The 23758-nt window shown below is 42.8% G+C and overlaps 1 long non-coding RNA gene and 1 other non-coding gene across 3 annotated transcripts; one reads left to right on the forward strand and one right to left on the reverse strand.

The window, feature by feature from the left end:
- Positions 1-1215: 1215 nt before the first annotated feature.
- On the forward strand, positions 1216-23758 carry LOC139035668 (uncharacterized). 2 transcript variants are annotated; one of them, XR_011488354.1, is made up of 3 exons: positions 1216-1312; positions 2192-2247; positions 16972-23758. It is a non-coding gene; the product is annotated as an uncharacterized lncRNA (long non-coding RNA). The 2 variants fall into 2 exon arrangements; XR_011488353.1 differs by lacking the exon at positions 1216-1312 and adding an exon at positions 1646-1842.
- LOC139035749 (U6 spliceosomal RNA) lies at positions 9124-9230 on the reverse strand. The gene has a single exon (XR_011488467.1). It is a non-coding gene; the product is annotated as a U6 spliceosomal RNA (small nuclear RNA).

Below are 23758 nucleotides of genomic sequence, written 5' to 3' on the forward strand. Positions count from 1 at the left end.
AAACCATGACCTCATGGCCCTCCTGGCGCCTTCCCACCAGGCTTTTCTTCAGGTCTCTCATCCACATTCTGCCTTCTGGGAAGCCATTCTCCACATTCCCTCTCTATTTTGGCTCTAGCTTAAGACCATGTTCCCAGGTTCCAGTCTGGAGGAGAAGCCTCATAAAGGACACTATCCAGGACTCAAAGATCTTCCTGGCTCCCATTTGCCTTATCATTCCACATAAATCTCTTACTGACCTGTTTCTCTAGATGCTCAGAAGAAAGAAGAATTATTAACAGTGAGTGTGTTGAAGTGTTTTCAAACTAAGGATAGGGACTTCCAAGGCGGTCCAGTGGTTAAGACTCCATACTTCCTCTGCAGGGAGCACAGGTTCAATCCCTGGTTGGGGAACTAAGATCCCCACAAGCCACTCAAGGGTGGGCAGGTGGGGGGCAAATGAAGGACGGAAAAAGAACCTAGGGTAAACGTAATTTTGAAGCTAGTATATTCCTCACTGTGGCTGTTGGTTCCCCCTGCTCCTGGCTGAAAGTGAAAGTCAGTCATGTCTGAAGGTCCATGGAAATCTCCAGGCCAGAATACTGGAGTGGGTAGCCTTTCCCTTCTCTAGAGGATCTTCCCAACCCAGAGATCGATCCCAGGTCTCCTGCATTGCAAATGGATTCTTTACAAACTGAGCTATCAGGGGCCCAAGGTCAAGTACAAGCTATCCTTAGAGAATTATTCATATAAACTTAATTGCTGGGCACTGCTACTGATATCTTTATTTTCTTTCATTTCTTTTATTCTTCCTTCCTTTCCTTTCTTTCTACCATCTGCAAGTCAGAATACATTCACTGTCACATCAAAACTACCCAGTCTAGGGCAAAGAAGAGGTTAACCTACCCCCTAGATCTCTCCAAAATATTTTGGAAACTACAGCAAGTCAAAATGTGTGAACCAAACACCTTTCCCTGAATTATCTTGAACATAAACCTGCAGGAGAAGATTATCTGAAGTGAGAAAGGAAAGTACAAAATGGTAGGAAAAGAAATGGAGATTAGAGTCTCCAGGAAATACAGCCTTCTCTACAAAACCATGGTGTGGCTTGACAACCAAATGAAATAATGTGGGTTCTGAGATATTTTCAAGTGTTTAAAAAAAGAAGTGACTGCAGAATCAGGGAAGGCCAGCATGTGTGTTTAACTCCCCCATAAATATCAATTTGCTCAACTCCCTGTGAAAGAACCAGTGAAAGAATCACAGCTCCTAGATCGAGGTACCTGCTGGCCCAGATTGGGATGGGGTTAGAGACAGTTGCCACCTGGACAAGGTAAGCTGCAAAAGGGAGAATGACACGGGGAGGAAGGGAGAAAAGGAAGTGAGCAGAACTAGAATGAGCCAGAAGGGAGTGTGACATGGGGAGAAAGGGAGAAAGGAGGTGAGCAGAGCTAGTATGATCAAGATTCAGACAGGGCAGTATACCCGGAGTGGCTGGTGGTGTCTCTGACTGACACATGTTCTCCATCTGCAAAATGGGGATATTTACACTATCTCTGAGGCAAGGTGGTGATGAGTCAGGGTTCTCCAGGGAAACAGAACCGGTAGGATGTATATATATAGAGAAAGAGGTTTGTCACAAGGAATTGGTTCATGTGATTAAGGAAATGAGCAAGTCCCAAGATCTACAGAGTGAGTTGGCAAGCTGGAGAGATGACTGTGTAGTTCCAGTCTGAAGGCCTACAGCTCAAGACCCAGGAAGGGCTGATGCTTTGGTGTGAGTCCAAGGGCAGAAAAGGAAAAAAAAAGGCCAACATTGCTGTTTGAAGGCCATCAGGCAGGAAGAATTCTCACTCAGAGGAGGTAAGGTTTTTCTACTCTATTTGGCCTTCAACTGACTGGATGAGGCCTACTCACACTAAAGAGGGCAATCTGCTTCACTTGTCAACTCATTTAAATGTTAATCTCATCTAAAAACACTGTCACGGACATCTCCAGAATAATGCTTGACAAAATGTCTGGGCACTTGTGGCCCACTCAAGTTGACCCATAAAATTAAAAATCATACAAGGTTACGTTGAAGCTGGACCAAATGAACTTGCATCTGTGAATCAATATGTTTGTATTCAGGAGCATAGATGGGAGCCAGTTGAGTTAATCATTGCAACTGCGCCTTGTTCTTGACCTGAAATTCCCTCCTGTTGTTTCCTAGGTAAAGTGTGTCCTGGAGCTGAAGGAAATGGGTGGAGACAATCATGGAAGTGAAAGGTAAGGGGAGCAGCAACTAGGGAAGTGTTTCTGTTAGTGGCAGAAAGGCAACAGAGCTGGGACCACAGCTTCTGGGAGATAGCTTGACACTTTCCTGGCTATCCAGTGGCTAATACTCTGTGCTCCCAAAGCAAGAGGCTGGGGTTCAATCCCTGATCAAAGAACTAGATCCCACATGGCGCAGCTAAGAGTTAGCATGCTGCAACTAAAGATCCCGCATACGGCAACTAAAGATCCCGCATACGGCAACTAAGACCCAGTGCCACCAAATAAATATTTAAAAACAGAAAAAGAGACAGCTAGAAAAGCTGAAATATAGGGCTCCTAGGGAGGGGGGCTGAGGCCAGGCCTTGGCAAGTTGGTGGACTCTCCCCCAGGGAGTCCCAGTGGAGACAACCCCTGCCTTGGTTCCTTGAGGCCAGCTTGTTCCATCAGTCTCAGTGCCAGGGCCAGCCAGGAGGGCAAGCTATGCTCATATCCCCAGCTATAGGTTATACAAAACATCAGAATCATACATACACAGTCCCTATAAGGTTATATAAAACATCATCAACATACACACACAGTTCTATAATGTTTTATATATATATATATATTTATTTAATTTTAATTTTTTTAACACCCAGGACATTTTGTATTGGGGTCTAGCCCATTAACAATGTAGTGATAGTTTCAGCTGAACAGTCAAGGAACTCAGTCATACATGTACATGTGTCTATTCCCCCCCAAACCCCCCCTCCATTCAGGCTGGCACGTAACATTGAGCAGAGTTCCATGTGCTATACAATAGGTTTTTGTTGGTTATCCTTTTAAATAAAGCATGTACTAAATATAGTGTGTCTATGACATTCCCAAAGTCCTTAAGTATCCCTTCCCCACCACCACCGCCCCCCAGCAACCATGAGTTCATTTTATAAGTCTGTGAGTCTCTTTCTGTTTTGCAAGTTCATTTATATCTTTTTTTTTTAGATTCCACATATAAGGGATGTCATATGGTCTTCCTCCTCTGTCTGACTGACTTCGCTCAGTATGACACTCTCTAGGCCCATCTATGTTGCTACAAATGGCCTTATCGCATTCTGTTCAATGGCTGAGTAATATTCATATGTGTGTGTGTATATGTGTGTGTGTGTGTGTGTGTGTGTGAATGGGTAAAGAAATCTGGTGTGGTCTATACACCACATCTTCTTTACCCATTCATCTGTCGAAGGACATTTAGGTTGTTTCCATATCTTGGCTCTTGTAAACGGTATTGCGATGAATACTGGGGTGCATGTATCTTTTCAGGCCATATTTTTCTCTGGATATATGCCCAGGAGTGGGATTTCAGAGTCATATGATAGCTCTATTTTTAGTTTTTTAAGGAACCTCCATACTGTTCCCATAAAACATCATCATCGTACATACACAGTCCCTGTGAGGTTAGACTATAAGGTTAGATTAAATTAAATTAGATGAGGATACAAAATCCTTATCAGAAGCTAGCCAGCCACAGAGGCAGCCTCACTCCACAAACTTCCTCAAAATTCTGGAGGAGGTGCGCAGGGCACCTGTCTCAATCCCTGGGAGGCAGGATCTCCTGGAAGGTTGGATTTCCCACTCCATTAAAGTAGGGCTGGGGTCATGGTTCCAGAAGCATGTACTTCTGACAATGTAAGTGCAAGTTGAGAGAAATGTTCACAAACATGGACAGACCTCTCCTGGTCCTGGACCAGACTCCACAGCCCCAAGGCCACATCCTCATGTGGAACTGAGCAGAGCCAACACCCAGGAGTCCTCAGACATCACCTGTGCCCAGCTTGCCAGCATTCTTTTTGTCACAAGAAATAAAACATTATTGTGGGTGGAGACTTCCCTGGTGGTCCAGTGGTTAAGAATCTGCCTTCAGCCCAGGGGGCTGCAGGGGGGACACAGGTTGGATCCCTGATCAGGAACTAGGACCCCACATGCCCCAGGGCAACTAAGCCTGTGCACCACAACTAGAAAAGCCCCTGCATACTGCAACTAGAGAAAAGCACCTGCACGCTGCAACAAACACCCAGTGCAGCCAAAAAAAACCAAAATCAAATTTACTGTGGGCGATGAGCAACGCTTTGAGAACTGGGCAGAATGCAAAGACTGTCATTTCCCTGCTGGACCCTGACACTCAGGAAAGCCATCTGGGTGAGGTCGATTGAGCGTGACCAGAGGAAGCAAGGGGCAGGTGGGCAGGGGCTTAACGCTCAGCTCTAGAATATGGTTCCTGTGCCACCCTGGGCTAGTTACCCAGCCTCTCTGGGTCTAATTTATCCTCTCTTCTGAAGACAACCCTTCTCATCCTTGGCTAAAATCACTTGATGAACTTCAAAAAGAAAACTATACCTGCACCCCGAGCCAGATGGACAAAATTAGACTCTGGGGGTAGAACCCAGGAACCGGTAAGTTAGAAACATTCCAGGTGATTCTAATGTGCACACCCATCTTTTCTCTTTCCCAGTTTCTAATCCACTGGTTTGGTAATCAGATAGCCAAGCTTCTAGGATGGAGTGGCATGGGGATGGGTAGTGATGAGACCAGTTTATGTGGCTCCAGAATTCAAATTGGAGTCACAGGAGCAAATTACAAGGAGGCAGATTTAGGATGAGACTCAGAAGAAATTTCTGACCATTCCTGAAATGGCTTTTCTGCAATTGGCTTCATAATGATCAGTCTATGAACCACATAAGATGATCCACTATGTGTAAATTTATATTGAACATGCCTGATTTTGCATAAATAGATAAATTACCTATCTTAGCAGACTTTACTCCAAATAGCTTTTGATTGTTTCAAAAAATCAAACCCACCCCCAAGAGCAATCATAGAGTCACTTCCCACAAGTTCATTAACCTCTGAGTGTCTGGGTCTTCCTGCCCTAAGAAGACTGGGAGGCTCACCCACTTGCCTCACTTGGGTGAGATTACAGTGAGATAAGAAAGGAATGTGAATGCTCCAGTTTCTGCTAATTGAAACTAAATGAAAGTGAATCCTCATGCCATTGGCAAGGATCTGGAAAACAGCATTCATTCCTGGTTCTGAAAGTAGTTCTAAGCCTGGACTGGAGAGGTCTGGACCTGGGTTGGACTCCAGCATCATTGCCCAGTAGTGATCTGACTGGACCTCCCTGGATCACAGTTTCCTCATCTATTAATGGAATTGGGAGGGTCAACTGGAAAATACTTACACAGATCTTAGCACAAAGTCTGACATTTGGCAAATGTTCCATACACATTGATACCTTGTTAATCATTATCACCCTTGAAGTATATCCCTACATTTTGACTGTTTTGAAGAGGACCAGGCTTATGTGGATGTGTAAGTCTTGGAATGTTTGTTAGAAAACCTGCCCCACCTCTCTGTGGTCACAGCTCCCGGAAAGTGTGTTGATTTCCATTCAAGTCCCAGGCCTTTGGCTCAGGAGCTCCATTCCTGTATATCTTGTCTGAGCATGAGAACAGAAGCCAAGGCAAGTGTTTGCTTTGGAGCAAAGAAGGAACAAGGATGCATTTCTGGAGGTACCCGCCATTTCCGAGGAAGGCGTCATTAGTTTCTCATAAGATGACGTAGTGGAGCAGAGTCCATTTTCCCCAACTTTTTTGCACAGCTCCTGTGGGTCAGGAGAAGGGCTGAGGGAGGACCAGGGCCCTCTACAACCAGGCCTAGATTTTGGAAATGGACTTGCCTATCTTTTGTGTTTTCCAAGGTCAGGTTAAAAACATTTCTAAGTTGCTTGCTCCCATCTTCTTCTTCATAACTGGATGAGTGCATGCGTGTGTGTGTGTGTGTGAAACACAATATGTGTGTAGGGGAAATACTGCTGGGAAAGGTGTCCAGGTGAGCAATCCTGAGTCATTGGCTCTGGAAAATACCACCAGAACCCAGATATAACTTTCTAAAGGCTCCTCTCCCTCACCGTGGGATTCAAGAAACTGCTTTTCTGATGGAGCTAAAAGTATCAGCCTGGTTGCAGAAACCCCCACCCAGAACCACCCCCGAAAACATACCCAGCCAACACTGAGAAGGGAAAGGTGATTCTCCACAGGCGTTTTGTTTCTCCTCCTTCAGCATTCAGATTCATGTTTTGCTTCTAGAACCACCATTATTTAATTAAACTTCACTCAATAAGGGGGGGGGGGGAACCCACAGCTCGGAGTTTTGTTTTGAATTTGCTTTCTTATTTTGCTGTTGTTAAAGTCAAAGCCCAGACCAAGTGAGGTTCAGAGGTGCTACTGCATGTTGATATTCCCAAAGGTTTCTTTGGTGCTGCTTGGCACTGAGAGGCGAGGGTCGTTTCCTCCCAGCACCCCCACCCCAACCCCCATCTCTCCCCTTCTCCCTGCTTTGGATGGAGGCTGCTGGTGGCAATGGTTCAGGGGAAGTGGAGTTGTCACAGCTTGTTGTATACAGGAGGTGGATGCCAGGGGCTGTCAGTGCCATATCTCTCAACAAACCCAAGTTACTGCCCTAGGATTTCCATGGAAAGAACTGGGAAGTGTGGAGAGATAGAACTCATAATACTTAATACCTGCCGCTTAATAAGGATTGTGTGTTTCCATGAGAAACTACGGACATCCAGAGGTCCATGGGAAGGTCTAGTCAGGTAGCCTTGTGTGATTTTGCCAAGAATAACCATCTTGCTAGGGGTGGGCAAGAATCAAACATTTAGAGAGTCCCTTCCAGGAGCCAACTTTGAGCTAACAACTTGACATAAGTTCTTCCATTAAATCTTCTCCACAGCCATGTGAAACAGGGGAGGGGAAACTGAGACTCATGTTGTGTGTCAGTCAGGAGAGGCGAGGTAGTGCTCTAGGAACAAACAATCCTAAGAATCTCAGTGGTTCTATGCAATGAGAGTATATTTGCCCCTCACAGAATCCTTCCATGCAGTTACTCCAAAACGCTGACTACTTTGATCTTTGTCAGCTGATGTCAACTGATGTCAACTCAAGGCCTCCAATGCAATTGCCACGGCAGGGGAAGAGAGAGACTGGAAGATTGTGCATGAGTTTCTCCTTCAACCCAGAAGTTCACTTCTGCTGTCCTTCCATTTGCCAGATTAGTACTATGTCCCCACCCGCCTACTGAGTCTTCCATGTGCCAGGAAGGGCAGGAGCACACGATATTGGTGAGCATAGACGATACTGACCACAGGGACGTTTAATACCTAGCGGGAAGTAGTGGGGCTGCCCCAATGTCTCAATGGATGAAGAATTTGCCTGCAGTGCAGAAGACACAAGAGATGAGGGTTCGATCCCTGGGTCGGGAAGATCCCCTGGAGGAGGAAATGGCAGCCCACTCCAGGATTCTTGCCTGGGAAATCCTATGAACAGAAGGGCTTGGTGGCTACAGTCAAAAGGGTCACAAAGAGTTGGACATGACTGAGCAACTGAGCACAAGGTAGTAGCTGGCAGAACTAAGGTATAAAGTGAGCGCTGCCTGGAATCAAAGTTCAAACTCTGTCCATGACACTTGGAGCCAGTAAGAGGACTCCTTCCCTCCAGGCTCAGTTATTTAGCAAGCAGGCCTGTGTGAGCATCCTTGCGTAACCTGCTGGGGACAAAAGTGAAAGTGAAAATCACTCAGTCGACTCCAACTCTTTATGACCCCATGGACTGTATAGTCCACGGAATTTTCCAGGCCAGAATACTGGAGTGGGAAAGCCTTTCCCTTCTCCCAACTCAGGGATCTTCTTCCCAACTCAGGGATTGAACCCAGGTCTCCCGCATTGCGGGCAGATTCTCTACCAGCTGAGCCACAAGGGATGCCGAAAGGCCGTCATTAAATAGCAGTTATAGGTCCTTGTGTTTGTACAAAGCCTCCCCGGTTTTCAAGGCTTCTTAAAATATGTTGGTTCCCCAAATCCTTAAAACAACATAACCAAACAAAAAGGGAAAATTTTGTATTCCCACCTCTCAAGATACTGAAACCAGAAAGAGACTGGACATGCTCAGAGCTAGTCATTGAAAAACCCAGACTAGAACTTACTTTATATAAAACCTCATTTGAAGCTCTCTTCCCAACCCATCCTACTCTCTGTAACTTCAGTCTGGAAAGACCCCTCCTTTCCACCCAGATTATCTCCTCTCCTCTAAAATGACACCATACCTTCACTGGACCCTCTTCTGGGAAATGTCATCATTAATGCACGCAAAACAATTAATGTGTCACACTGTATAGAGTTAGGTTTAGGAACATTTGAGAGAGAATTAACTCTTTAATTTTTATTGGAGTATAGTTGCTTTAGAATGTTGTGTTAGCTTCTGCTGCACAGAAGGTGAATCAGCTGTATGTATGCACGTCCCCTGTTTTGGACTCCCTTCCCATTTAGGTCACCGCAGAGCATTGAGTAGAGTGCCCTGTGCTACATAGCACGTTCTCATTAGCTATCTATTTTATACATAGCATCAACAGTATATGTATGTCGACCCCAATCGCCCAATTCCTCCCACTCCCCTCTTCCCTCTTTTTTAAAAAAATTTAATTTATTTATTTAAATTGGAAAAATAAAAAAATAAAAATAAAAATTGGAGGCTAATTACTTTACAATTTTGTAGTGGTTTTTGCCATATATTGACATGACTCAGCCATGGGTGTACATGTGTCCCCCATCCTGAGCCCCTCTCCCATCTCCCTCCCCATCCCATCCCTCAGGGTCATCCCAGCGCACCAGCCCTGAGCACCCTGTCTCATGCATCGAACCTGGACTGGCATCACATATGATAATATACATGTTTCAATGCTATTCTCTCAAATCATCCCACCCTTGCCTTCTCCCACAGAGTCCAAAAGACTGTTCTTTACATCTGTGTCTCTTTTGCTGTCTCACATATAGGGCCCACTTCCCTCTTGATGCCTATAAAAATCATGGAACACTTGACAAACTTGCACGTCATCCTTGTGCAGGGGCCATGCTAATCTTCTCTATGTTATTCCAATTTTAGTATATGTGCTGCCAAAGCGAGCAACATTTGAGATAAAATGTAGATAACAGGCAGAGCAGGGTGAATGAGAGAGTCTAGAAAATCTGTCTTGAGAAGCCACTAGCTTGTTGAGATGTGGATAAAGAGGGAATTCATTTCAGATGGAAATTCTTTTAGTTCTCATTCCTTTGTTCTAATACATTGTATTTTTTTTTTGTTTTCTGGACAAGTTGCACAGCTTGTGGGATCTTGGTTCCCTGACCAGAGATCCAACACAGGCCCTCAGCAGTGAAACCATGAAGTCTTAACCACTGGACCACCAGGGAATTCACTAGTCTATTACATTTAAAAATTTGTTAAGTGCCTTTCCATGTACTATTTCATTTAACTTCCTGAACAATTCTGTTAGGGAATTGAGAACTTAGTCGGATCTTTCTTCTCATTGGACAAAAAACTGAAACTTACAGAGGATGAAGTGACTTGTCAAACATCAGAGCAGGCCAGAGCCTGAACTCAAACAAAGAGGCAAAAATGTTAAAGAGGAAGAATGGTCGATATTTGTGCAACAGTGGTGAAACTATCACATTTAGAGCTAGCTGGCAGGTTTTTAGTATGATATACTTCATACATATAATGAAGCTTAAATACATATATATGATATTTAGAATAATAAAATACTGTATCTGTTGCAGGAAGGGGGACCCCTTCCAGGGCCCGAAACTGGGCTCTTGTCTAACACTCGGAAATGAATTGTCTGAGGAGACACATGCTGACAAACCAAGAGATTTTATTGGGAAAGGGCACCCAGGTGGAGAGCAGGAGGGTAAGGGAACCCAGGAGAACTGCTCTGCTGCGTGGCTCGCAGTCTTGGGTTTTATGGTGATGGGATTAATTTCTGGGTGGTCTTTGGCCAATCATTCTAATTCAGTCTTTCCTGGTGGCGCATCACTCAACCAAGACAGATGCTAGCAAGAGGGATTCTGGGAAGTGGACGGACAGGCAGTGTCTCCTCTCAACCTTTCCCGAAATCTTTCAGCTGGTGGTGGCTTATTAGTTCCGTATTCCTTATCAGGATCTCCTGTCATAAAACAACTCATGCAAATGGTTACTATGGTGCCTGGCCAGAGTGGGCGGTTTCAATCAGTGTGCTTCCCCTAACATATCTACCACCCTGCTTATGTCCAGTGTTCTAAAACAATAGGTCACTTCAAGCTATAAAAATGACATACTCTTGACTCAAAATTCAAATCACTCAGAAGATGGAAACTTTTTTTTGTCTCTTTTCTCATCCTGTCAACCTCTGAATCCCACTCTCCAAGGATAACTGCTGTCAACAATAGGACACAAAATCTTAATTACATTCATTCTGGAAACAATCCAGCTATATATATATTTTTTTTATATGTGTGTATATATATATCAAGAGTCATTAAAATGTCTAACTTTTGGTTCCATCACCCCACTGTAGGCATTTATCTCAGGAAAAGACCTCCCAGGATGCCCTTGTTGCTTAGAAATGGCCAGGCTCATTCCCACACAAGTCCTTGCCCTTGTTATTTTCTCTGTCTGGAAGCCTGTCCCTCCAAATTTGCTCATGGCTGGAAGCCCTTCAAGTCTCAGCTCAGATGTCAGCACCTCTGACAGGTTGCTGGTGGTCACCTCTCTAGACTGGCTCCATCACTCCACAGAATCAAGTGGCACAGAGTAGGAACATACATTTTGAGTTGAGAGGATAAATGTCCACTCATAAAACCACCACTAGACTACTTAGATAAGGACTATTACTTGACTCACTTTGGAACCCAGGAAGCTATTTCTGCAAAGAAACAGTCCTTGCCGGCAGGGGGGGGGGGGGGGGGCGGTTTCCAAGACTTTTAAGTAACTGGCTGTGTGGGACGCACCAGCCAGGGGCCATCCTGTCCTTTCTTCCAGCATCAGAAAGGCTGCCTTTCAGATGTAGATAGTGCCTGGTGGGCCATCTGCCCTCCCTCTCAACCCTGTTCATTCTTGGCTTCTAAAACAAACGAGTGGTAAAGAAAATCAGCTGGGTGAGAGTCTCTGTCAAAACAACACCTAGTCCTACTTAATTAAGATGAATAATTTGAACACTCTCAAATCAGACAATGGAAACATTAAGAGTTTCCACCAAAACAGAAACTTGGCCAAGTGGGAGGGATCCCCAGAAGCCTCCACAGCATTCAGAGTTGGGGGTGGGGGGTGGAATTTCTTGCTTAGCCTGAGGGTAGGGAGGTAGGGAGAAAAGGTGAGAAAGGGAAGCCTAGATCTTAATCTAGCACTACAAACCCTCTTTTTTTCTCACAGCAAACTAAAACATATTTACTTTAGAGCAGTCAAAAGAAAAATCAAACCTCACATAATCGGGCCACCCAGAAAGGCAATATTTTGTAGTGTGTCCTTGCGGTGTTGTTTTTTTTTAAACATAATTATATTTAAAAAAACTAAAATGTGGTTATGCTACATTCTTACTGCCTTATAAACTGCTTTTTTACTTAATAATATATTGTGAACATTTTCCCATGACATCCAATACTACTCAATGCTGTTGTTGTTGTTTTATAGCTATTTAGTATCTCATTGTATAGCTGTATCATCAACCAGCACCCTGTCACTGGAGATTTAGGTTGTCCCCTGTTTTTATAGGCGGCTTGTTAATGGCTGTTTTTGAAATGCATCCTTGATTATTTCCTTAGGACTAATTCCCAGAAGTGGAATTTCTATGTTAAAGGGTATGTTAAATTCTAAGAGTTTTTATATATAACTGCTGTGGACAATACATTTATATGTTGAAAAGCATTAATAAATGTGGTTGACTACCTTATTTTTGGTCTCTTCACCTCTATTTTTACAGAATGTAATGACAGTGAGCTAGGAATAGTACACAAAGTTTACACTCAGATGGGAATTTCTGTCTTCAAAGGAACCTATATTTTAAAGAAAACCTTTTCATTTTTGATCTGGACAAACAGGAAGCAAATCAGTTAAACAGAAAAAAATGATTTATTAACTGATCAGATAAATTAAAGACAGAAAATTAATGGGCTACCCTGATCTTCCTTGTTTTCTCTCATTAAATAATTACTTAACTAATTACTTAATTATTTAATGTGTTAACTTTGCCATATGTACACTTATGTTTCATTGTTTGCCTTTTATGGCAACGCTAATGAGTGGTTGCCCTGTAGCCCTTTCCAGCCTCCTTCTCTATTTTCTGCTTCCTACTATGGACAATGAAAAAGCCAAAACATCCCAGACTCCCTAGCAGGAGAGGGTGACACATTTTTGCCCAATAAGAACCAAGGGGACATCTCTTGCAGGGATCTGGGAAAGGTTTTCCCCTGTTCGACAAAAGGAGAGAGTTCACAAAACAAGCTCTTATCACCTTGGCCCTGCACCCCATTCCCTGTCTTTGAATGTTGTCATGTTGGTGCATAAGATTCTAGGAGCTGTGACAGCCATTTTATAACCATGAGGCAATAAGCATCAGAATTTTAAAAATAAATAAATAAAAACAACTCTAATAATGGTTAGTCCTCAATTATATCAGGGAGGCTGTTGAATATACCCTAGATTTAACTCTCCAAATAAATATCTTCTTGGCTTAAGTTAGTGGTTCTCAAAATTAGTGGTTAGATAAGCACATCAGAATCAGTTGGGAATTTTGTTCAAGTAAGACTGATTCCATTAGTTTGAGATTCTGTATTTTTATCAAAATCCCAGGTGATACTGATGCTGCTGGTTCAGGGACCACACTTTGAGTAGCACAGTATCACCATTTTATTGGCTTGAGGCTTCTTAATTTCTCTTTTTCTGGGTGCAAAGATCACCCTCATTATTTCACAGGTGTGGCTTTGGAAATGTCACGAGAGTGTATGCTCCTCGGTTCTTTGTCTCGTCACAACAAAGATTTGGAGTGACGGACATTAAAGCCCCTCGGCGGGTCACAGCTCTCAGAGGACAGACCGTGTTATAGCTCTTAAATAAATCACTGTTACAGCTCAGTGTTACAGCTCTATTTATTTAGATGATAGCAGGAAAATCCATCTTCGAGGTGTGAGGGCACTTCGATCCAAAGACGGGAAGAGAAGAGGGACCCATCGCGCGGGAGAGAGAGAGAGAGAAGAGCTTTGGCTCCTCTTTTTATTTGTTTCTCTGTCCCTGGGCCTGTCTTATGTAAATTGGGCCAGCCAGGAGTGTTGTTTGTTTTACCTGAGGTTCTCACTCTGGTCCTCGGACCTTCCTTTGTTCTATTTTCGCGGGCTTTCCCTTCCAGGTCTTTTAGCCACCGCCATTTTGGACTCTTTTTCCCTCTTCTACCTAACAGAAACAATGAAATGGAAGGAAGGATTCTTTCCTGTTGAGGGTCCATTAGCCCCTCTGAATCACCAGCTCCCCAGTCAGGACTGGAGGATTCCTAAATTAATGCAACATCCAGGAGTGAAGTCCTGGGTCCTGAAGCTGTAGACTGTTTTCAGATATGCTGTCTTGCACTCGCTGTCCTGGTCAGACAGGCTTTTCTGACCAGACTCACCTAGACAGATTCAGCCTTAGAAAGAGGGGCTGTAACTAGAGCTCACCCTTTCTTTCAGGACCTTCCTCAACCTGCTGCCATCTTGGCTCTGCTGTTCAGATAAGATTTCTCTTGGTTACTAAAGTCAGGCTTCTGAAAACAGTGATGGTAAAGCTCAGGCCACAGAGAAAGAATGCTGGCAGAAACACTCCACTTCCTTCAGGTTATCTGCGTGTTTACCCTTTCCTCCCTCTTTCTTTCCAGTCTCAGGAAAGACGTGCCAGCCTCCTGCCTGACACAGCAGTCCCCAATCTGTCACCTCTGCTGCTCTGAAACCTCTCGGCAAGGTCGTCAGTGACCGTTCCAGTTCTCCTTCTCCCTCAGGTCCAGTGGGCTAGTTTATCATCCTGTTTCTCTATTCCCTTCTACAGCAAAATCCCTAGGGTAAATTGGTCTGCCCTTGCACCTCCATCTCCTTCCCAGCTCACTTTTGTGAAGCCTAAGTCCCCATCACTCCTGCCTTTCTCTCCACCCCCATGGGCTACCACACCCTGCTTCCCTCCGCTGGAGCCATCCTGGCCTCCTCATTACGCCTCAGACATGCCCAATTCCTTCTGTTGGCAGAACCTCCACACCTTCCCTGGATCCGCATGGCCCACCTCCTTCCCTCAGGCTTCTGCTCACTGTCTTTATTTTATTTTAGGCCACACCACGCAGCCTGTGGAATCTTAGATCCCCAACCAGAGACTAAACCCAGGGCCATGGCAGTGAAAGCACCGAGTCCTAACCTCTGGACCACCAGAGAAGTCCCCTTCACTGTCTTTACTTCAAAAGTCTTCCTTCGCAGGCTTGGAGAATAAGATAGCGGAGGAGTAGGTAGACGTGGAGTACATCTCTCTCCACAGATACATCAGGAATACACCTTCAGACACAGAAGTGCATGCAGAACACCAGCTGAGAGCGGACAGGAGTATCTGACCGGTGGAAAAGCACACATAGAACCACACAAAACTTGGTAGAATGAAGGAACTAGGGGGAAAAACAGGAGTGTTAGTAGGACTGGACCTGGCCTCAGAGGGTGGAGGAACTGAAGCAGGGGGTCCAATCCCCACATCAGGGCAATTGTCTGAGTTAGAAGAGAAACATTTAAGGCTGAGAGGAAAACAGTTGATCTGTGGCAGCCTAAATGGAATGAGAATCGGACAGTCCTTGCCGCAGACAAACATGCCCCAGACAGGGATGCTGGTCCACTGGAAGGTGCAGTGGCTGGGAGCTGGAATTTAGGAATTGTGGAGCGATCCCAGGGCAAGGACTGCTGTTGACTGCAGAGAGTCAGATCTAGGGGATGTAAGGGAGGAGATGGGGTGGGCAATGTCTGTGGAGAAAAGTCGGGCAGTCATGGAAGCATGGTGCTACTGCTGAGTCACGTGTTGGGGGTGGAGCCACCACCATAGCCTCTCCCCACACCGCCAGCATCTGCAGCTGAAGATAGAGAGGATGGCCCATCAAACAGCTGACGCACTGAACTGTGAGCAGGACCCCAGCCAGGGGGCCCTGTATGTGCCTGACCTGTGGAACAACATAGAAAGACCCCAGGCGAGGGAGCCCTCTAAGTGCCTGAATGGGCGGAGCCATGGAGAAAGGCTGGCCAGAGAGGCCTTCTGAACCCCAGCTACAAGGGGCTTGAAAAAAGACTCTGATAGAGCTGTAACTCCTGCCACGAAGGCAGTTCGTGTCCCTGCACACCAGGCGCCACCAGAGTCCCCGCGAGCCAAGCAGCTGCGCCACCTTTATGCTCAACTCTCACTGGGGCAGAGCTGCCACAGGGAAAAATTGTCTTGCATCTAGGCATGAAGGGTCGCTTCAGTAGCATCTGACTCTGCGACCCTGTAGCCTGTGGTCTCTCAGGCTCCTCTGTCACGGTGGGGGGTTCTCCAGGCAAGGAAACTGGAGCGTATTGGCCAATACTGGTTGCCATACCCTTCTAGAGCCCTATATTTCCTGCTGCTCTAGCCGCCAACTCCCGAGTACCGGGTGCTGCCAGAACCCCTGTGACCCAAGCAGCTGCACCACCTCCAAACATGGCCCTCACAGGGGCAAACCCAGGTCCTCCAGGGCAGCCTCAGGAGCAAACCCCAGTGGACGACCCACATGCAGAAGTGGAAATAAAACCACAGTTGAAACCCAGGGGCAGTGTGGCTAAGGAAGAAGACCCAAAACCTTCCCACCAACTGTACAAGCTGCAGATTAAATCCACACAATCAACTAGGCACTCCTTGTCTATGGAAAATATAAAAGGTCACTGAGAGCTCCCACAAAAGAAGATGCACTAGCTCTGATAGCTGTGGACACTGGAGGCAAGAACACACAGGAGGAGGACCAGGTTAGACTCTGAGCTGCCCCCACAGCAGGTCCAGAGGTCAGCACAGGGTTGGAGGGCATCCTCGGGAGGTGAGGTGGACTGTGACGCCCAGCGAGGGAAAGGACTCTGACAGCAGTGACTCAAGAAAAACATTTATTACTCTTATGTTTTGACTTGTTTTGTAGATTCTTTTGGATATTTTTTCTTTTTTATTCCCCCACTCTGTTGAAGTTGTCGATTTTATTGGCACTATGAAATCTAATTAAGCTTTTGAGCTTTTTTTTTTCTCTCAGCCACATTTTTTATTGTTGTTTTAAACCTCTGCCTCTACATTGGGCTTTTGCAGCTCTGTGGAATTTTCCTTTTTTTCTCTCTCTTTTTTTAATTTTAATTTTTTAAAACTATTATTATCTTTTCTACCTTTACTCCTTTGTTTTTCCTACTGTTCTTTTCCTCTTGCAGTTAATATTTAATGTATTTAAATCTTCTTTATCTACCTCTATTTAACTTTGCATATGTATTTTTCTTTCCTTTTCTCTCAACATATTTGTTACCTTTATTTTCACTGCTTTATTCCCCAATTGGCACCTTGCTTTAGTTTTTTTCTCCAGTTTGTGCTTTAGTTAGTTTTGTTCTTAACTGGTAAATATAACTTTTGATTTCCTTTGTTTTCTGGGTCAATCTACTGTACTTTATTTTTGTTTCACTGTTTTGACTTTGCTCATGGGTGCCTATGTATATGTGTATATTCCATTATTTTAATTATTATTTGCCTGATTTTGTAACTGTCATTTGTCTGGGGTTCATCTTTGGTTTCATCTTTGATTTTTGGATATTTGTTTTAATCTTACTTAATGCCATAACAAACCACTTGTGGAATCTTTGTTCCTGATCAGAGATCAAGCCCTGAGCCTTTGGAGTGGAAGAGCTGACTGCAAGACTCCAGACCACCAGAGAACTCACCCCGGGGAGCATCGGACAGTGAGAACTCACACAAAGGAAACCACCTGAATACAAGACCCAGCATCACCCAGCCAGCAGTAGCACCCTGTGCAGGATGCCTCATCTAAACAACAAACTAAACAAAAATACAAACCAATCATCAGCAAGCAGGATTACCGCTTCATTCAGCCCTGCCCATCAGAGGAAAAACAAGCAAACAAAAACTCAGCACAAATCTCACCCTATATGAAGCTTACACAAACCACTGGACCAACCTTAGGAGGGCAGAAACCAAAAGGAAGAAGGAATTCAACCTTGAAGCCTGGGAAAAGGAGAGCTCAAACACAATAAGATAAAAAAAATAATGAAAAGGCAGAGAAATATTACACAAATGAAGGAACAAATTGAAACACAGAAGTCCAAATAAATGAAGAGGAAATAGGCAAACTACCTGAAAAAGAATTCAGAATAATGACAGTAAAGATGATCAAAAACCTTGAAAACAAAAATGGAGAAAGTGCAAGAATCAATTAACAAAGACCTAGAAGAATTAAAGAATAAACATAGAAACAATACAATAGCTGAAATTAAAAATACTCTAGAAGGAATGAATAGCAGAATATCTGAAGCAGAAGAACGAATCAGTGAGCTGGAAGATAAAATGGTGGAAAAACCTTTTGAAGAGTAGAATAAAGTAAAAAGAATGAAAAGAACTGAGGATAGTCTCAGAGACCTCTGGGGCAACACCAAATGCACCAACATTCAATTTACAGGGGTCCCAGAAGAGGAAGAGAAAAAGAAAGGGTATGAGAAAATTTTTGAAGAGATTATACTTGAAAATTTCCCCACAAAGAAAAGGAAATAGTCAATCAAATCCAAGCGGCACAAAGAGTTCCATACAAGATAAACCCAAGGAGAACCACACCAAGACACATACTAATCAAACTAACAAAGACTAAACACAAAGAAAGAATATTAAAAGCAGCAATGGGGAAACAACAAGTGATATACAAGGGAAACCCCATAGGCTTAACAGCTGATCTTTCAGCAGAAGCTCTGCAGGCCAGAAGGGAATGGCAGGATATATTTAAAGTACTGACAGGGAAAAATCTACAACAAAGATTGCTGTACCTGGCAAGGATCTCATTCAAAATTGGTGGAGAAATAAAAACCTTTCAGACAAACAAAAGTTAAGAGAATTCAGTACCACCAAACCAGCTTTACAACAAATGTTACAGGGACTTATATAGTCAAGAAATACAAGAGAAGAAAAAAGATCTACAAAATCAACCCCAAACAATTAAGAAAATGGCAATAGGAACATATATATCAATAATTACTTTAAATGTAAATGGATTAAATGCTCCAACAAAGACACAGACTAGTTGAATGGATACAAAAACAAAGCCTATTTATATATGCTGTCTACATGAAGACCACTTCAGACCTCAAGACACATATAGACTGAAAGTGAGAAGATGGAAAAATATATCCCATGCAAATGGGAAGCAAAAGAAAGTTGGAGTAGCAATCCTCATACCAGACAAAATAGACCTTAAAATAAAGAAGATAAGAGATAATAAACAAGAGATAAGGAAGGACACTACTATTGATCAAGGGATCAATCCAAGAGGAAGACATAACAATTGTAAATATCTATGACCCAACATAGGAGCACCTCAATACATAAGACAAACATTAATAGACATAAAAGGAGAAATGAACAGTAGCACAATAATAGTAAGAGACTTTAACACCCCACTCACACCAATGGCCAGATCATCAAAACAGAAAATAATAAAGAAGCACAAGTCTTAAATGATACATTAGATGAGATGGATCTCATTGATATCCTTAGGACAGTCCACCCAAATGCAGAAGAATACACCTTCTTCTCAAGTGCACATGGAATATTCTCCAGGATAGACCACATCTTGGGTCACAAATCAAACTTCAGTAAATTTAAGAAAATTGAAATCATATCAAGCATCTTCTCTGACCACAACGCTGTGAGACTAGAAATCAATTACAAGAAAAAAAGCTGTAAGAAACACAAATATATGGAGATTAAACAACACATTTCTAAATAACAAACAGGTTACTGAAGAAATCAACAGGGAAATAAAAAAATGTATAGAAACAAATGACAGTGAAAACACAACAGCTCAAAGCCTATGGGATGCAGCAAAAGCAGTTCTAAGAGGGAAGTTTACAGCAGTACAATCCTTCCTCAAGAAACAAGAAAAACATTGAATAGACCTGACTTTACACCTAAAACAACTGGAAAAAGAAGAACCAAAAAACCCCAAAATTAGTAGACGGAAAGAAATCATAAAGATCCGAGTGGAAATAAATGAAAAAGAAGTGAAAGAAACAATAGTAAAGATTAATAAAACTGAAAGCTGTTTCTTTGAGAAGATAAACAAAATTGACAAACCTTTAGCCAGACTCATCAAGGAAAAAAGAGAGAAGAATAAAATGAACAAAATTAGAAATGAAAAAGGAGAGATCACAACAGACAATGCAGAAATACAAAGGATTATAAGATACTGTTATGAACAAATATATAGCTATAAAATAGATAACCTGCAAGGATGGACAGATTCTTAGAAAAGTTCAGTCTTCCAAGACTGAACCAGGTGGAAATAGAAATTATGAACAACCCAAGCACTGAAATTGAAGCTGTGATCCAAAATCTCCCAAAAAATAAAAGCCCAGGACCAGATAGCTTCACAGGAGAACTCTATCAAACATTTAGAGATGGGCTAATGCCTATCCTTCCATAACTTTCAAAAAATTGCATAGAAAGGAGCACTTCCAAACTCATTCTATGAGGCCACCATCACCCTGATACCAAAACCAGACAAAGACAACACAAAAAAAGAAAACTACAGGCCAATATCACTGATGAACATAGATGCAAAAATCCTCAACAAAATTTTAGCAAACAGAATTCAGCAACACATCAAAAAGCTCATACACCATGATCAAGTTGGGTTCATTCCAGGAATTCAAGGATTCTTCAATATACGCAAACCAATCAATATGATACACCACATTAACAGATTGAAAGATAAAAAACCATATGCTAATCTCAATAGAGCAGAAAAAGCCTTTGAAAGAATTCAGCACCCATTTATGATTAAAACTCTTCAAAAAATCAGCATAGAAGGAACCTACCTCAGCATAGTAAAGGCCATATATGGTAAGCCTAGAGCAAAGATTAACCTCAATGGTGAAAACCTGAAAGCATTTCCCCGAAGATCAGGAACAGGACAAGGGTGTCCACTTTCACCACTATTATTCAACATAGTTCTGGAAGTCCTAGCTACAGCAATCAGAGAAGAAAATGAAATAAAAGGAATCCAGATCAGAAAAGAAGAAGTAAAGCTCTCACTGTTTGCAGAGGACATGATAGTGTACACAGAGAACCCTAAAGACAGTATCGGAAAATTATTAGAGCTAATCAGTGAATTTAGCAAAGTTGCAGGATACAAAATCAATACACAGAAATCACTTGCATTTCTATGTACTAACAATGAAAAATCAGAAAGAGAAATTAAGGAATCAATCTCATTCACCACTGCAACAAAAAGAATTAAATGTCTAGGAATAAACTTTCCTAAGGAGACAAAAGAACTGTACACAGAAAATTATAAGACACTAATGAAAGAAATCAAAGATAACATAAACAGATGGAGAGATATTCCATGTTCCTGGGTAGGAAGAGTCAATATTGTGAAAATGACTATACTGCCAAATGCAATCTACAAATACAATGTGATCCCTATCAAATTACCAATAGCATTTTTCACAGAACTAGAACAAAAAATTTCATAATTCATATGAAAACAGAAAAGACGGTGAATAACTAAAGCAGTTTTGAGAAGAAAGAATGGAGCTGGAAGGAATCAACCTTCCTGAATTCAGATTATACTACAAAGCTGCAGTCATCAAGACAGTATGGTACTGGCACAAAACCAGAAATATAGACCAATGGAACAAGATAGAAAGCCCAGAAATAAACCCATGCACCTATGGGGACCTTATTTTTGACAAAGGAGGCAAGAATATACAGTGGGGCAAAGACAGCCTCTTCAATAAACGGTGCTGGGAAAACTGAAGAGCTATGTGTAAAAGAATGAAATTAGAACACCATACACAAAGATAAACTCAAAATGGATTAAAGACCTAACTGTAAGACCAGAAACCATAAAACTCTTAGAGGAAAACATAGGCAAAACACTCGATGACAAATCAAAGCAAGATCCTCTATGACCCACCTCCTAGAGTAATGGAAATAAAAACAAAAGTAAACAAGTGGGACCTGATTAAACTTAAAAGATTTTGCACAGCAAAGGAAACGATAAGCAAGGTGAAAAGACACCCCTCAGAATGGGAGAAAATAATAGCAAATGAATCAACTGACAGAGGAATAATTTCCAAAATATACAAACAGCTCATACAACTGAACGCTAGAAAAACAAACAACCCAATCCAAAAGTGGGAAAAAGACCTAAACAGACATTTCTCCAAAGAAGACATACAGATGGCTAACATACACATGAAAAGATACTCAACATCGCTCATTATTAGAGAAATGCAAATCAAAACCACAATGAGGTATCACCTCATACCAGTCAGAATGACCATCATCAAAAAGTCTACAAACAATAAATGCTGGAGAGGGTGCAGAGAAAAGGGAGCACTCTTGCACTGTTGGTGGGAATGTAAACTGATATAGTCACAATGGAAGACGGTATGGAGATTCCTTAAAAAAAAATTGGAATAAAACCACCATATGACCCAGCAATCCCACTCCTAAGCATATACCCTGAGGAAACCAAAATTGAAAAAGACACATGTATCCCATTGTTCATTGCAGCACTATTTACAGTAGCTAGAACATGGAAGCAACCTAGACGTCCAATGACAGAGGAATGGATAAAGAAGCTGTGGTACATATACACAGTGGAATATTACTCAGCCATAAAAAGGAATGAATTTGAGTCAGTTCTGATCAGGTGAATGAACCTAGAGCCTATTACACAGAGTGAAGTGAGTCAGAAAAAGATAAATATCGTATTCTAACACATATACACGGAATCTAGAAAAAATGGTACTGAAGCATTTATTTACAGGGCAGCAATGGAGAAACAGAAATAGAGAATAGACTTATGGACATGGGGAGAGGGGAGGAGAGGGTGAGATTATGGAAAGAGTAACATGGAAACTTACATTACCACACGTAAAATAGATAGCCAATGGGAATTTGCTGTATGGCTCAGGAAACTCAAACAGGGGCTCTGTATCAATCTAGAGGGGGATGGGATGGGAGATGAGAGGGAGGTTCAAAAGAGAGGGGATATATAGATACCTATGGATGATTCATGTTGAGGTCTGACAGAAATCAACAAAATTCTGTAAAGCAATTATGTTTCAAAAAAAAAAAGCCTTCCTTCTGAGCAAAACAGCTCACCTCCTCCAATCATCCCTCTACTCTCACCTCCCTCCTCCTCACGCTGGGCTCTGGTGATGAAGGGCAGGAAGTGGCTGCTGGTGAGGGACATCACCCAGTACCAGGCCAGCTCTGGCGCTGGCTGTGTCAGGCTGGTTCAGTCTTCCTGTGTCAAGCCTGCCAGGAAGGCTTGTTACAGGTGAGGAAGTGAGGCCCACAGAACTGGAGTGTCTGGCCTTGAACCCAGATCTTAAGTACTCTTCTGTCTCCATCTAAGAGCTATATAGGGGCAGAAACAGAGCCCAGGGGGACCCTTGAGGGCTTGGCAACACAGGACTTGACCTAATTCATATTCAGGCCTCAGGACTCAGGTTAAAACCCTGTGCTAGGGCTGTTGATGGGAAGGGATGACCTTTGTACTCTGAGGAAATCAGGAAGTCACGCCCACAGAACCTGTCTGCTGTCCTAGGCCAGGATTATAGTCTAAGGAGGGGTGAGAGCTGAATTACAGGGAAACCGTCTTGGTAGAACCTTTGCCTTAATCGACATGATTAATAAATAACCTCTCTGAGCTCCCAAGATATGCCAAGCATTTGACATACTTTGTCTTGCCAAGTTCTCCCAACAGCCCTATAAATTAGGTACTAATGTCTTCAGAGACAGTATCTTCATTCATTTAAGATTTCTTTTTCCCCCTTAGGGCACACCATTTAACATGTGGAATCTTAGTTCCTGACAAGGGATTGAACCCATGACCCTGGGATCAGGAACATGGAATCTTAACCTCTGGACCACCAGGGAAGTCCCATTCAAGACTATTTATTGAACTCCCACCGTATGCTCAGTCTTTTTTTGAGAGCCAGTCTAACACAATCCTTGCCTCATGGAGTTTACCATCTAGCTGGGAGAGAGACTGATAGTGCATAGATAACACACAGATCAATGTGTTAGAACATTTCTGGCCTCATGCCAGATTGAAGGATTTCAGGTAACCTCCTCTTGCTATCATATAAAATAGCTCCATAAAATATAAGTGAAACACTTGGAAATACACAGCTGATTTCAAAAAGAAGAAAGGAATTCCAGAGATAGTGTGAGAACTCAAAGCCAGCCTGAGGAGGGAGAACTGAGCCTTTTCATGGGGTTTTGACTAGATAAAGGCCATTTAAGTCCTGGAGCCTAGAGTTCTAAGGCCCGTTTAAAGATAGGAGGCAGCGCTAGGCTGTTTGAGGCAGGAAAGCAGGAACTTATCCCTCTAAACTTATCCTTTTAAGGCTTAGAGA

This window comes from Odocoileus virginianus, chromosome 6 (assembly GCF_023699985.2).
Source record: "Odocoileus virginianus isolate 20LAN1187 ecotype Illinois chromosome 6, Ovbor_1.2, whole genome shotgun sequence".
Classification (NCBI taxonomy): Eukaryota; Metazoa; Chordata; class Mammalia; order Artiodactyla; family Cervidae; genus Odocoileus; species Odocoileus virginianus.